General features: G+C 44.1%; 1 protein-coding gene and 1 long non-coding RNA gene across 5 annotated transcripts in view; both read right to left on the bottom strand.

The window, feature by feature from the left end:
• LOC126998835 (uncharacterized) overlaps positions 1–5,000 on the bottom strand; it is a 111,375-nt gene that overhangs the window by 27,358 nt on the left and 79,017 nt on the right. The window lies entirely within an intron of this gene.
• Positions 3,662–5,000, bottom strand: part of LOC126998840 (uncharacterized) — a 1,977-nt gene continuing 638 nt past the window's right edge. The window contains exons 1-2 of the long non-coding RNA XR_007753039.1: positions 3,910–5,000; positions 3,662–3,829 (exon numbers count right to left, since the gene is read on the bottom strand). The exon at positions 3,910–5,000 is cut by the window's right edge and continues 638 nt beyond it. This is a non-coding gene — a long non-coding RNA (uncharacterized LOC126998840). The remainder of the gene's footprint in view (positions 3,830–3,909) is intronic.

The following is a 5,000-nucleotide window of genomic DNA, read 5'->3' on the forward strand; positions in this document are numbered from 1 at the left end:
ATTGGAATGGCAACAGTTTGAAAAAAAAAACAAAAAAACAAACAGGTCTTCGGGTCTACGAAGGGATCATCGCCTCCTCCTCCTCCTTCTTCCGCCTCTTCCTTCCATTTTCTTTCGACTGCCTTCTCCATTTCATTTCTTCCTCTTCCTTTTTCTTCCCTTGCGCTATCTTCTAATATTTTCTCCATTTTCTTATCTCCCTTTCCTCTCTTTGCATCATCTTCTAATGCCTTTTCCATTTTCTTCCCTTCCTCTTTCTCCTCTTGCAATACCTTCTACTAATGCTTTATCCAATTTCTCCTCTTCCTCTTTCTCTCCTTCTTCTACCATCTTTCTCTATTTTTTCCTCTCCTATTCATTTTCCTGTTCTTTACTTCATCCTATTATTGTTCTTACCCTTTCTGTGTCTTCTTTTTCTCCTCTTTCTACTTTCTCCGAGGAAAACTGATCGAATGTTTTAAAATACTTAATGGTTTCACGAATGTAGACAGATCAACATTGTTTATGATCGATGACACTTTGAGTACGAGGAACAATGGCGTAAAACTCAAATGTAAAGTAAATTCAGACTGCACCAAATTTTTCTTCACTAACGTTGTAGTGCAAGAATGGAATAAGCTCCCACCGTCAGTGGTCCAGTGTAACACGATTGACTCCTTCAAAAACAAACTCGACCGTCACTTCCATCAACTTAATATCAACTAGAGTTGAAATGCATCGTTTTGGAGCCTTCTGATTAATGTAGAATCACTTTAGGTTTAAGGACAGACCACACAGTCTGGACCATGGGGTCTGTGTGGTCTGATTTTCTATGTAAATCTATGTAAATCCTTCTTTTATTAATTTTCTTCCTCCTCCATTTCTAAAACTAACTCGTCCGTGTCCTTAAATTTTTCCTCTGATCGTTCTTATTCCTCCTCTTCCTCTTTCTCTTCCTCCTCCTCCCTTTCTGAATCTAACACAAATCTTTCGCCTAACTGTTTCGCATTCCTCTTTCTCCTTTCAATCCCTATCGCAGGACCATAAGCTTCAGCAATACTTTAACACACACTCTCTCTCCTTAGGCAATATCCCGCTCTTTCTCTTACATCACGAAAAGACGCCTTCTCTCTCATCCGTCTTCCTCCTCTTCCCTCACACTTGACCAATGATGAGTGATTCTCTCTCTCTCTCTCTCTCTCTCTCTCTCTCTCTCTCTCTCTCTCTCTCTCTCTCGAATTAGCTTACACACACGAAATAAAAAAAGAATGATAATGCTGGCGATAGTGACATACGTATTTGATGAAGATGAGGAGGCGATTTGAAAGATTAACATTTACAACGATGACTAAACTATTTTCCTTTTACAAGACTGATTGAGGGAGGGAGAAGAGTGAGAGAGGGAAGGAGTAACTGACTAACTGGCATTACTGACTGAGGGATTGATTGGTTGGCAAAGTGAGTGGTGAGTGAGTGAAAAGTACCCGGATGGCAAGGATAGGGGCAGAGAGAGAGAGAGAGAGAGAGAGAGAGAGAGCGCCAACACGCCAACCAACCAACAGACATGGAGAGAAAAGAGGCGAGTGAGAGAGAACGAGAGACGAACAGGCACACAGACGGAGGAGGAGCAGAGAGAGATAGAGAGTGGGTGGGTGGGTATGAGCTGAGCGGCGGGTGGCAGGGAATATGTGGAGCGGTGTGGGCGTGAGGCGACAGGAGGGCATAAGCAAGGGTGTTATGACGGTGGCGGCGACGGCGGTGAGAGGAAGAGGGAGAGAGGGGGAGAGGGAAGGAGAGGAGGAGGAGGAGGAGGAAGTGAGGAATGGGAGGAGAGGGAGGGGGAGGCAGGCAGGGGTGGCCGGAGCGAGGAACGAGACAGTGGGTGAGAGGTTGGGAGGGGGAGGACGAGGAGGAGAAGACAAGATACAGAGAGAAAGAGGAATGTTGAATGAAGAGGATGGAAATAGAAGAAATGGATAAAGAAAAGAACCAGGAGGAAGAAGAGGAAGAGGAGGAAGAGAGGAGGCAGCATGATAGTGAAAGGAATGTAAGATGTAAAGAGGGATGGAAAAAGGGATAAAGAGAAGGAAGAAAAGAAGAGTAGGAAGAGGAGGAAGAGAGGAGACAAGATACAAAGAGGGAAAGAAGAGGAATGTTGAATGAGGAGGATGGAAAGAAAAAGGGATAAAGAGTGAAACGGAGAGAGGAAGAATAAGAATGGAAGAAGGGAAGGTGAAGCAAGAGGGACGCGAACTGACTAGCTGGCTGAAGAGAGAGGGAGGAAGGGAGAGAGACGGAGGGGGAGAGGAGGAAGAGGAGGGAGATTATGTCCTTGGCTAACACCGTTGCTCACCACCACCACCACCACCACCACGGCAACACCTGCTACTGACAACCTTCCTCCTCTTCTTCTTCCTCCACTCTTCTTGATACACTTTGCTACTCCTTTTCTATACGTCTTTTTTTTTCCTGTCGCTTTTCAATATTTCCTTCGTTTTTCTTTCGACATTTCTCTTTTTCTCCTTTCCCGGTTATATTCTTTTCCTCCTCCTGCTCTTGATCCACCCCGTTGCTCCTTTTCTCTATAAGTTATCTCATGGCTCTTTTTAATATTTCCTTCGTTTTTCTTTCGACATTTCACTTTTTCTCCTTTCCCGGTTCTATCCTTCTCCTCCTGCTCGTTGCTCCTTTTATCTGTAAGTTATCTTTTGGCACTCTTTTTAATATTTCCAACGTTTTTCTTTTTATCGATAACTTTTCCAGGTTCAATCCCTCTCCTCCTCCTTCCCTTTCTCTCCTCCTCCTCCTCCTCCTACAACTTTCTGACATTGCTCTTTCCCTCCTTTCTTAGATCTCTCCTCCTCCTGGATTTTTCCCGACATCTCTTTCTTTCCTTTATTAGTTCTCTCCTCCTCCTCTTCTTCTTTCTCCTCCTGTTGCAACTGTATAATCATCCTAGCTACAAGTTATCTCCTTTGCCCTTTTTTTGTTATTTGTTTGTTCCTTCTTATTTTTATCCCGTAATCCTAGCAAACTGTTTCATCATTTTACATTTTGTCTTCCTTCTTCTCTTCTTCCCTCTGTATATTCGCAACGTCAACTATATATTTTCTCTTTTCTCCTCTTCCTCAAATTCAACATCATATCCCTGCAGAAACTCGATTACTGTTTTCCTTTTTTTTTCGGAGAGAGAGAGAGAGAGAGAGAGAGAGAGAGAGAGAGAGAGAGAGAGAGAGAACCGAATACACACCTCTATCCAATTTCATATCCTCCTTCCTCCCTCCCTTCCTCCCCCATCTACCATATTATCCTGCCAGCCTAACCGAATTTCCTCCCAAGCCTTCTTTCCTCCCTCCACCGCCACTACCAGCAAAATAATGGCTTATATCACCACCACCACTACCACCACCATAACTTACTCTGGCTAACTCTTCACACAACTTGACCACTCACCACCATCACCATCACCACCACAAAACAAAGATACACCAGTTCTGCTTACCACCACCACCAACTTACCTTCCCCTCCCCCCCCCCAAAAAAAAAAAAAAGTTACCTAGCACCATCATCCCTGGCAACCATTCTTATCACCACCACCACCACCATAGCTACCATTACTAACCACAAAAAAATACTCAATTATGAGACCATTACGTGGTTAACTTTTTCTTTCCCTCTTTCCTTCTTCACATCTCACCAGAATTCCTCCCTTTCCTTATTCAGTTTTCCCTCTTCATCTCGTTTTGAATTTTCTCTCCTATACTTACTTTTACCTTGCATCCTTTTCACTCCCTCCCTCTTTCTATTCCTTTACGTTCACCACCACCATCACCACCACTACCACCACAACCTCAACTTGCATCCACTAACACTATATAGCAACCAACCATACATACACCACCTTCACCACCAGACCACTACCACCACAACCACAACTTGCATCCACTAACACTAGCAACCAACCATACACAGCCTTCACCACCACCACTAACCACCAAGACTACCACAACCACAACAACTACCTCAACTTGCACCAACTAACACTAGCAACCAAGCATACATACACCACCTTCACCACCACCACCACTAACCACCAGACCACTACTACCACAACCTCAATTTGTATCCACTGACACTATATGGCAACCAACCAAACACCACCACCACTAACACTCACCACCACCATCACTAACACGACTTTAATAATCTTCTCAAGTCTTATAAACGTCAGACGCAAAAAGGGTTGGAAAAATAAATGCATGAGACTCGTTTAGACTGGACGAAAAAGAAAAGAATAACCCAGAACTTGATATACACAAGAGAGAGAGAGAGAGAGAGAGAGAGAGAGAGAGAGAGAGAGAGAGAGAGATTCACTATTATTGACTAGAGCGAGACAAATAAATGGTTACGTAAGCTTGCAGGGAATATGGCGGGAAGGATAGCTGGAGGAGAAGGAGGAGGAGGAGGAGGAGGAAGGTATAGAGGTAGGGATGAAGGGAAGAAGGGAGGGAGTGGTCGTAACCTGCCGGAGGGGGTAAAAGGTTTGAAGGGAATGAAGGGAGAGGGAACGAAGGAGGGAGGTTAAGTGAAGGAGGCAGAGGGAGGAAGGGAAGAAGGGAGAGGCGGGAGGGAGGGAAGGAGGGAAGTCAAGTGAAGGAGAAACAGAAAAATAAGAAATATAAATAAGAGTATGAAGGAGAAAGGAAGAAAAGGGAAAGGAAAAGAGAATAAAGGAGAAGGGGAGGAGGAAGAGGAAACGCTGAGGAGAGGTAAAGGATGGTAAAAAAGAATAAAGGTAAAGGAAGAAAGGAAGGAATGAGGGAGGTTAAATGAAAGGGAAAGGCAGAGGGGAGGAGGTAAAAATACAGCAGGCAGAGGAGAGGAAAGAATAAGGGAAAAGAGGGATGGTATGGAAGGACAGAGAAAGAGGGAGAAGAGAATTAGGAAAAGGAAGAAGGGAGTACGAAAAGATGTAAAGAAAATAAGTAGAGAGGAGAGGAAAGAGGAGAGCATAATGAGAC

Source organism: Eriocheir sinensis, chromosome 15 (genome assembly GCF_024679095.1).
Source record: "Eriocheir sinensis breed Jianghai 21 chromosome 15, ASM2467909v1, whole genome shotgun sequence".
Lineage (NCBI taxonomy): Eukaryota > Metazoa > Arthropoda > Malacostraca > Decapoda > Varunidae > Eriocheir > Eriocheir sinensis.